This window comes from Chrysochloris asiatica, unplaced genomic scaffold, assembly GCF_000296735.1.
Source record: "Chrysochloris asiatica unplaced genomic scaffold, ChrAsi1.0 scaffold00016, whole genome shotgun sequence".
Lineage (NCBI taxonomy): Eukaryota > Metazoa > Chordata > Mammalia > Afrosoricida > Chrysochloridae > Chrysochloris > Chrysochloris asiatica.
The window spans coordinates 5,964,614-5,975,768 of NW_006408534.1; the positions used below are offsets into that span (position 1 = coordinate 5,964,614).

An 11,155-nucleotide genomic window follows, 5' to 3' on the forward strand; every position below is an offset into this window, starting at 1 on the left:
CGGAGCGGCTGGTAGTTTCGAACCGCTGACCTTAAGGTTCACAGCCCGATTCGTAACCACTACGCTACCAGAGCTCCATATATATATATATATATATTTGTTTGTTGTTGTTAAGTGCTGTTAAGTCATTTCTGACTTGTAGCGACTCTGTATAGGGTTTCTGAGGAGCAACTGGTGAGTTTGAACTGCCCACTTTGCTATTCAAGTGACCTTGGGGTCCAGTGCATTATCCGGTAGTACCACACTCACCAGCTGCCTCTCAGAAACCTTTTACAGGGTCTCTGTGAGTCAGAACTGATTTGATAGCACTTAACAACAACAAATATATATATAAAATGTTGAACCTCTTCAGTATGACCATCACTATAGTACTAGGTGGAGTCCTGGTGTGGCACTGTGGGTTAATGCGCTGGACTGCAAAGTCGGCATTGTGTGGGATTCAGAAGAAGTAGATAACAATTTTATCACACTTAAGTTCAACAGAAGGGAAAAGATGCTAAGTCTTATATCAGACAATGAGAAGAACTAACCCTTGGTAGCACGATGCTTAAGTGCTCAGCTGCTAACCAAATGGTCGATGATTCTATCCTCGCAGCCCCACCATGGAAGACAAGATCAGGAAATCTGTTTCCATAAAAACTACAACCTCACAAATACTGTGGGGAGTTCTACTCTGTCCAATATGAGTCAGAAATGACTCAATGACAAAAAAACAACAATCAAGTATTAGACTGGAGCAGAGATTACAAAGGATTAGTGCAAATGCTTGACTATTAGCTAAAAGGTTGGCAGTTTGCCTCCTCAGAAGAAAGATCTGGTGATCTATTTCTGAAAAATCAGCTGTTGAAAATCCTAATGAGTGAAGTTTTACTAAGACACATATGGGTTTGTTATGAGTTGGAGTCAACTTGATGCAACTAATCTGGTATTTTTGGTTTTAAAGATTACAAATGTTGTATGACAATCGAGGCTCATCATAGGCTAAGGAATTTAACAAAGGCTTTAAAGGAGAAGGTAGGATTTAGATTAGCAGAGAAAATTTAGAAGGACAATTAAGGAGGACAAACAGCAAGCAACAAGATACCTACTCACCACCTCCAGTGACACTCCACTGATGATCTTCAGTGAGAATTTAAAGTCTGTTTGACTTGAATACCTCATATTTCCTTTACCAAATGTTTGGCCTTCCAGCATCGGCACATTCTTTATTCTGTCTTGTTATAAGAAAAGATGTTCTCCTTCTCTTATCTAAGGTCAGCCACTCAACTGGGTCACATCTCCATTCACTCTTTCCAAAGACAGCCTTCCAAAACTCTCACACCTCTCTCAGGCATAAGAACCCTCTTTTATCTCTGTAGATCATTTTCATTTTTAAAAGATCACGTATCACTTATCTTAAAAGTAATTCTCTCTGGACTGTATATTCCCCCTCCTATCAGTCAGCTATACCCACAACAAAGCTGCAAAACAAGTAGCTACAGTGCCTTAGTGGAATACAACAAGCATTTATTTCTTGCTCATGGGCTTGTGGTTTGGCTAGGGTTCCACATATTTAAGCTGGGTTCCAAGCTGTGGGCTGTGGTCCATGTCTGTGGCACATATTGCTCATTTTCCTTCATCCGGAGGCTGCCCACAGTATATGTTCTTCTCACTGAGAAAGACAGAAAAGTAAGAGGGCAAGCTCAATCATTCAAGTGCATCTCAGACCCCTGCTTAGGATATATCTATACATCCCAGTACCCAAAGCAAGTCACATGGCCAGAAATAGATAATACACTCCTTACATGGAGGTTAAAGGAGAAGGAGTGAAAGTTTGCCGAACAATAATGTGCCATAGTTCTCCATCTTCGGTCCCTTTTTTGTGTTTCTCATGATTGTCAGACATGTAGCAGGGGTTGCTTATGCATGTCTCCAGGTCCCCACCTCTCATTCTTTTTTCATCCCATCCTAGTGACTTCTGCCCAACCACTCCACCTGAGGCCCTCTTGTCAATGTCACCAGCATCATCCATATTGCCATATCAAGTGGGTGTGTTTCCATTTCATCCTACTTTCGCCATCTCTCAGTAGTAGTCCACACAGTTGGCCACTCCCTCTTTTTTGAATTCTTTTTTTCTTGTGTATGCCTTCACAGGTCTACATTTTCCTACCCATGTTTTTTTCTGCACCAACTGCACCTCCCTTTTTCCTGGCTTCTTCTCCTCTCCCCATTCAATGGTGGTGTCTTAAGGAATTGGTCCACAGGTCTTTTTCTATGCTTTCTCTAGATTCTCCCGTTCATAGAGTTTGAAATATCTTCTGTATGTTGATGACTTCTAAATGTATACGTTTAATACCGTTCTCTCTGAAGTTTAGACTCCTCTTTTAATCATTTCTATTATAGGCTATTTGGAGTCCTTAAGTAGTGCTGTAGATTAACACTGGATTGCTAATCTCAAGGTTGGTGGTTCATACCCATCAGGCAGTCCTTGGAAACCCTATACAGGGTTGCTATGGGTTAGAACCGACTCAGTGGCACTTAACAGCAACAACTTTTAATAAGCTGTCTTGAAACTTCTATTTAGATGTCATACACATCTTTTAAACTTAATACATAAAAATGGAATGCTTGCTTTTCCCTCACAGGTTTTACCCCTTCATATTCTCACAATAGCCATGTTGTTGTTAAGTGCCGTCAAGTTGCTTCTGACTCACAGGGACCCTGTAGATGGTTTCCAAGGAGTGGCTGGTGAGTTTGAACCTCCAACTTTGTGGTTCAGACCTACCTTGTGGTCCAGTGCTTTATCCCATGGTGCCATACCAGGACTCCATGAGGTCTTTAAACTGGCCATGTTAGTGTCTGTCTGCCTTAAAACCTTTGCAAAGGCTGTTTCTTCTGCCTGGAATGCTTTTGCTTTCCTTTCCCCTACCCCACATCCTTCCTGTGATGGATGTCTTGTCATGTTCCTGGTGTAATTTTCAGTGTTACCACCTCTGAGACTTGAAACACTTACTGATGAAGATTAAAGACTGCAGCCTTCAGTATGGATTACACCTCAACATAAAGAAAACAATAATCCTCACAACTGAACCAATAAACAGCATCATGATAAACAGAGAAAAGATTGAAGTTGTCAAGGGTTTCATTTTACTTGGATCCACAATCAACATCCATAATTGCAGCAGTCAAGAAATCAAATGGTATATTGCATTAGGCAGATTTGTGGCTGAAAACCTTCTGTAAATGTAAAAAAAAGAAATAAGTCACGTTAATGACTAAGGTTCGCCTGACCAAACCATAGCTTTTTCAATTGCTTTATTATGTCCTCAAAAACCGGACAATGAAAAAGGAAGATCAAACAGCTGGCACATTGGAATTATGGTGTTGATAAAGAATAGTGAATATGTCATAAAGTGCCAGAAGACTGAACAATTCGTATCTTGGAAGAAGTACAGCCAGAATGCGCCTTAGAAGTGAGAATGGTGAGACTTTTAATCTCTCAGACTTTGGATATGTTGTTACAATCCTCTCTTACGTCAGTAGATCATTCTGGTATTCCTGGAGAAGGACATCATGCTTGGTAAAGTAGAGGGTTGGTGAAAAAGAGAGAAACCCTCAGTGGGCTGGAAGGACACAGAGAATACAGCAGTGGATGCAAACATAGCTATGAAGATGAGGATGACGCAGGACTGTTTCTTCTTGGTATATGTAAGGTCACTATGAGTCTGAACTGATTCAATGGCACCTAACAGCTACAACTCCTGACAAGCCTTCCTTGACCATTCTATCCAAAGGGGGCTACATGCTCAATGCCACCTCATTTATTAATTTATTTTTTTACTTTTTAAAACAAACATCAGTCCTGTTTTATACCACTGTTGTAATTGGTCTTTGTACTCTTAGGTTTTCTCTATTTTCTATTGCAATGTTCACTTCTCAGCAGGTACGCAGTAAATATTTCTTCAATAAATGACCTTGAACGGCTCTTGGAGATAGTTTGGCTCACTTTTGCCGACCTGCAGATTGTGGGCACATGAAAGTCTATGAAATTATCACCCTAGTGTAGGTGAGCTAAAGAGTAAATTTTATTTATTTGTGTACTACTGTTTTCAAATGATGGTGTTGTAATGAATAATTGATTTGAAGGTATTACTAAATTTCTAGGGCCTTTTTATTCACATACTTTATCAGAGCTGATATATGTAAAAGTACATACTCTTATAAGCAGGGGGTGTTCATTCATGCTCAAAGGCTGAAAAGCTACTAATGTAATTACTATAACTTCTGTCTGTATAGCTGCAAACTCTGAAATCCAGAGGGATGTGGTTACTTGCTCAAGGTCACATTCTTCAGCAGTAGAAAGAATGGGAGGAAGTTAGAAAGGGAAAGGGCAGGGGACTGGGGAGCTATCTAACCTGATGAATAATAGCATGGGCTGTAGCATGGCCAGACACATCAGAAACACCTGCTTCAGCAGGAAGGTCCCAGGTCCTTGAGGCAGCGAGTCTTAGCTGGTAAGGGTACAAGAGCAATTCTATGTATTAAAACAGTTTAGCCTATAATAGACCATCACTCCACTTAAGAATAGAGATCTTGGGATGTAGTGAAGGCCTGGTGGCCAGTGTTGGGGCATGTGGGCAAGCACTGACCATTTCAATTAGCAAGACATCAAGAAGGCGCAAAAGGTTGCAGCAATGCAAGGACCAGCAAGGGAGTGACTTCTGACGATCCGTCTAGGATGAGGGTGGGGATGATAGATGAGAGAGGGGAAGAGGAGAGTGTGACAGAGGTCATGAAAGTCAGTCACAGGGGGGTCCATGGTAGTTGACTGCATCCCTTTCCAGGCCTGTTCCCCTGCTGCCTTCTTTGTTGAAGACTTCCAATTCTGTCTCTTGACTCAGAGCACAAACATACTGATGCACTAGCTTCCACGTCCAGTTCTTTCAGGGAGCTGGAACACATCTGCAGGCCATTCTTGGGAACATCTTTTTGAGGCTCCCCCCTCTCTGGCAATCCTTCTCATTTTCCTGATGGCCTTGGGGTCACCGCAGTAACTTGGTAGTAAGTGTATTGAGGAGTTCAGATGCCTCTTTCCGGATGCCTGGGAGACAAGGGAGCAGGCAACGGACACCTCACGTCAGACCCTGAGTCAGCTGAGGCATTCTGGCATGATTAAAATCGCTAACAGGATTTGGCTTCTGGGCTTGATACTCTGGCAGGTTAGCACATGTTTGTTTGAATATGTTCCCTATGCATGATGTGCTATACTGTATTTCTTATAGTACTAAGCATGTCAGACGTGTGATGCTTACTACCAGGGGACTTCAAAAAGTTTGTGGGAAAATGGAATTAAAAAATATTTTTTTCCATAAACTTTTGAAGACCCCTCGTACTCACACAAGCTATGGAGGTACCAGATTATATATGTACACGAAGAGACTGAAATTCAGGGAGTTAAGTGGTATTACTAGCCTAAAGGTTGGCAGCTGAAGCCCACCCAGAGGCACCTCAGAACACTCTATGAAGCAGTTCTAATGTAGACACATTAGGTCACCGTGAGTTGGAGTGGGCTTGATGGTATTAGCAATAACAACACAATAAATATATAAGCAACCTCTCGAAATCTTGTTTTTATATTCATCCTGAATTCCTCAGGGAACTGGTTGCTTCTCCCACCAACCAACCTTTTAGAAAAAGTCCCCTGGGTCGTCCTCTTGCTTTCACTGTTTTAGGATTCTCAAGGACATCATGGTTGTGTAATTGCCCTTTCCTCCAACTACTCAAGGAATCTGGTGACTCAGGGCAGTGGAAAGGACTTGGAGGAGTCATGCCTGTCCACTGAACCATGATAAAAGAATTCCTGGCCAAGAGCCTGGGCCTTTCTACAGAGACACATCCAGAGGCAGTAGGTCTTGCTCTCACCTGCACAACTCAGCTTACTCCCAGCCTGTGCATGTCTAAGTGTCTGCTACGTGGCCGACTCATGAAATGGGGCACTGAGTAGAGATTAAAACTGGGGAGACAGTATTGACTTTGAGGTCAACTGAAACTCATTGATCCCAGGTATGACCAGACCCTGCTTCCTTACCATCTCCTCACCCCCACTCCCTTATTCTGTTTTCTTTAACTGGAATTGACGGGAGGAAATGATTAGACTGGGCAGCTCGTTAAAGCATCATCGATTCACTTTATCCTCTTTACCAGGTGACTTGAAGGAAAAACCAGGTCATGATCCTCCTACAAGAAAACTGCTTTATGTCCAGAAGATGTGGAGCTGGCTTTCTGCCTCCAACTTCCTTGACTCCCCACAGTGAATGGCACCTAAGTCCACCACATGTCCAATCACACTCCCATGGTCCAATATCTATCCAGACACAATGCAAGGGGAGAATGACCAACCAGACTCATTTTCCTAATTTAAGTACTAAAAGTCCCATATCTTGGGAAACTTCTCAGTCCTGGGTAAACTGGGACAGTTGGGGATCCTAGGAGGGAACACTTTTTCACAATCATCGTCATCATCCATATGCTAAGAATTATGCCAAACCAAACACCAAACTAGTCGCTACCATTTTGTCTTAAGGCAATCGTGTGTGTGTAGAGTAGAACTGCTCCATAGGGTTTTCAATGGCTGTGACTTTTTAGAAGCAGATTGCTACACCTTTCTTTCAAAATGCCTCTGGGTAGATTTGACACTTCAAATCTCTATACATTTGATATTACCATTCAGGGAGCTGAAACAGAGAAATTACAACGAATCTACTTGATAATCCCTATGCTATTCTGTCTGCTGAATCCCTAACTCATGGTTTCAGCATCAGATCAGCCTTCTTCTGGGGCAGCTCTAATTTTTCCACACTGCTGCCGTGTTCTGGTCTCTGGCTCTCATCTGACACATCTGACACCTACTGAGTATTGCAGCCAAAGTCCACCTTCTGCCTGACCTCCTGGAATCTTGTACTTGAGCTCCCATTGCTAAGCTTGGCCTTTACACTTGCTCTCTGGATTCCATGTGACTGCTTGGATCCCAGCCTACAGCCCAATGTCCCTCTTGTTGTGCACTGTCCATCTGCCAGCACTTCTTTTCTTCCTGCTGAGATTGGCTGCCATCTCCTGAGTGTCCCATGACTCCATCTGATTTCAGGTCCTGACCAACCTGGAGTCCTTTGCTCCGTCTCTTATTAATGCTGTTTGATGCTTAGTTAGCATTACAGGGATGATCCACAACTGGTCTGAGTTTGCAGAAATCTCTGCTCCCTGCCCTCTTGATATAACATGAGGAATACAACTCTTTTCATATTAATCTGAGTTTCCTATAATGAGGAAGACAAATAGACCACTGAATACAACATTATGCACTCCAAAGGCTCCTATAAATGACTCTTGGATAGGGTGGGCTCGATTAAAATCAAATTGATTCAAATCATGATTTGAATCACTAGTCTGGAAGAGTCGATTAAATCAATATTTTGCCTTCAAAAATGCATTCGTTTTTGATATAATTTTAATGCACAGTCTTCACAACTCTGACAGAGATAGATGCGATTTTCATTTTTAGAAGTTACATACCATGCATTTTTAAGCTGTGATTTATTTTGACATTTCATTGAATCAATTTTGCAGCCATGTCTGAGACTTGAGTGATGACTTGGTTATTTTATTTACCAAAGCTAATCAAACAAATGTGTATAATTTTCCCAACAAAATAAGCATGTACACTTTTGAATGTTTAACTAACTTTTTGCTGTAAATGTGAAGGTGTGTTTTTGCTGAGATAAATTAGACTGTTTCAAGCAGATCCAACCCCAAACATTTAAAATATTTTGGAGGTAACCCAATCATTTTTCTGTTTTTGCTTATTCACATATTAGAAAAGAAAGGTAAGCTTTTCTAGTTTTGTAGTTCTCAAAGGATTTTAAAATGTAAATGGGACTAGTCATCTTTGAAAAACACTCTTGCTACATGTAAGGAGCTCTGGTAGCGTAGTGGTTACGAATCGGGCTGCGAACCTTAAGGTCAGCGGTTCGAAACTACCAGCCGCTCCGCGGGAGAAAGATGAGGCTTTCTACTCCCGTAAAGATTTACACCCTCGGAAACCCTGTACAGGGTCGCTATGGGTCGGAACCGACTTGACGGCACTTAACAACAACAACAATAACATGTAAGGAAGAAGTAGTTGTAATGACAAACTTTTGTTGTTATTGTTGGGTGCCATGGAGTTGGTACCAACCATAGCAACTTTATGCACAACAGAATGAAACACTGCCTGGTGTTACACCAATCTCACAATTATTGCTATGCTTGAGTCCATTGCTGTTGCCATTGTACCAATCCATCTTGTTGGGTGTCTTCCTCTTTTTCGCTGACCCTCCACTTTACCAAGCATAATATCCTTCTCAAGGGACTGATCCCTGTTGATAATATGATTGAAGTATGAGAGATGAAGTCTATTTATTTATCTTGGCTTGTAAGGAGTATTCTGATGTACTTCTTTCAACATAGATTTGTTTGTTCTTCTGGCAGTCCATGGTACTTTGAATATTCTTCTCCAACACCGTAACTCAAATTCATCATTCTTCTAAGGTCTTCCTTGTTCGCTGTCCAACTTTCACATGCATATGAGGCAACTGAAAATACCATGGCTTGGGTGAGACACACCTTAGCTCTCAAACTGGCATCTTTGTTCTGTAACACTTTAAAGAGGACTTGTGCAGAAAATTTGCCTAATGAAATAAGTTGTTTGAGTTCTTGACTGGTGCTTCCATGTGTGTTGATGGTTGATCTGAGCAAAATTAAGTCTTTGACACCTTCAATCTTTTTGCCATTTATATGGATGTTGTTTATTGTCATTAGTCCAGTGGTGAGGCTGTGGTCTTTGATCTTCATCAGTAAGTATTTTAATCATTGTTGAGAATCCATGTATTTAATGGGCTTCTCCTAACTATTGGTAAAAGTTAACTTTCACAAAGGAGTCCTGGTGTGGTGCTGTAGGATAAGCACTGGACCTCAAGGTTGGTTTGAACCACAGGACGGCAGTTCAAACTGACCAGCTGCTCCTTGGAAACCCTATACAGGATCACTGTGAGTCAAAACCAACTCGCCTGTACTTAACAACAACAACAACAACTTTCATGAAGCCTTAACCAACATCTTTTATGATTAATTGAGCTTTACCAAATCTGAAACACATTCTCTTCATGGGGTCAGTTGAATTTTATTTTCAGAAATTATTTTCACAACAACAAAAAATTATGAAGCTCATTTGAAGTCAGATGGGATATCTTAGGGAATGACATGGCTCTCTAATCTTATTTATCAGACTTGGAATATTTGGGATGGACCCCATACGTTTTAAAAGTCCAATTAACATACTTGGGATGAACTCTGTCTTTTCTGAATTTGTTTCTGGTTTCAACCCATGACATATGTAGTCTCCCTGCTGGAAAATCTAGGGCCTGCATCTTTCAGGTGGAAACAGGTGTCCCTAGATTTGCTTTCCTAGGACGTGATACATAAATGTGTGTTCACCTCATTCATATAGTTCTAATTGAATACTTGTAGAATTGTATCATTTTAAGGTTGGAAAGAACACAATGATCTTAATCTCATTTTCAAATTAACTTTTTAAAGATAAAGAATAAGTGACTGACAGATCGTGAAGCTTGAGATGAGGAACTGGGTTCTCTGAGAATCCCAGAACAGGATCATTTCTGGATTTGGATAATTTCTTATTGTCTTCCTCTTCTGGAAAGTTTTATATAAGAGAGAGAGAAAGCCCTGGTGTGGTGCTGTAAGATTAAGTACTGGACCACAGTTTGGTTAGAATGGCAAGATTGGTGGTTCAAATTCATCAGCTGTTCCTTGGAAACCCCATGCAGGGTCATTATGAGTCAGAACCAAATCGACATCACTAACAACAACACTTAGTGACAAAATCAACATATATATATGTATGTTCATAGATGTGTATATGTACATATATATGTGTATATATGTATGTTTATATATTAAGTACCATATATTTGCATATATAGGTGTGTATGTATGTATCACCTCCATATACAAACATCTGTTTTCTGTTTATAACTGATCTGTGTTAGACCTCTACAGACTGAATTTAGAGTCTTGTATGAAATGGAATTCCTGGTGTGGAGGAGTCCTGGTGTGGTGCTGTGGGTTAATACGTCAGACTGCAAAGCTGTTTGAACTTTAAGGTAGGTGGTTCAAGCTCACCAGCTGCTCCTTGGAAACCCTACACAGGGTCGCTGTGAGTCGGAACCTACTCGATGGCACTTAACAATAACAATGAAATGGAATGCACAGTGTCCTGTAGTCTGCCTAGTTAAATTTCAGTTTCAGATGTTGTTGGTAGTTGTTGTTGAGTTAGCTAAGCTCAGGACATCCCTAAGTACAGCATAACAAAATGTTGCCAGATCTTGCACCATCTTCATGACTTGTGGTATGCTTGGGTTAACTGTTGTAGCCACTGTGTTTTGCCTTCCAATCTAGGACTCCATCAGTATGTCCAATACAATTCTACCGTATCTGCCAGTTTAGTGTAAATATGTCCCAAATACTATGTGGGACATATGTATAACAATTATTCATTATTTATCTGAAATTCAAGTTTAACTGGAAGTACTATCTTTTATCTGGCAACCCTATTCTCTAGGAGGTTAGGATAATGTGTTTGTTTTGGTTTCCCATGACGTCTGTAACGTAGAAGGTAGACTGTTACCTTCTGGGAGGCCAGACATATTTGGATTGATGTTTTCATTGTATTATCTACTCTTCTACTTTTTGTTTCATTTTAAAATCATTTTGACCAGCTGTGATTTTTTTTTTTTCTCAATCTATGTAGAATTTCTTGTCTTTAGGTTCTTGTTTTGCAAATAAATTTTATTTCTGTAACACATACTAGAAACATCTATCTTAATTGATTACTTTACCTTTTGCCTTCCCTTTTACCCAAATTAATAAGTGTCCACTCTCTGGTTAGTGAATGCTACTCCTTTGCCCTCCCACCGCTGGTAAACATACAAGGATCTTTCTTTCTGTGTGAAAATCTTTTCTTAACTCTTTTGAAATTCATATGGTATTTATCCTTTTGTGACTGACTTACTTCACTCAACATAATGTTCTCAAGATTCTTCCATATTAGGAGGTGTTTCACAGA

The 11,155-nt window shown here is 40.6% G+C and overlaps 1 protein-coding gene across 1 annotated transcript in view; it reads left to right on the plus strand.

Moving 5' to 3' along the window:
* The window catches only part of GALNT14 (UDP-N-acetyl-alpha-D-galactosamine:polypeptide N-acetylgalactosaminyltransferase 14 (GalNAc-T14)), a 346,096-nt gene that overhangs the window by 69,490 nt on the left and 265,451 nt on the right, over window positions 1–11,155 (plus strand). The window lies entirely within an intron of this gene.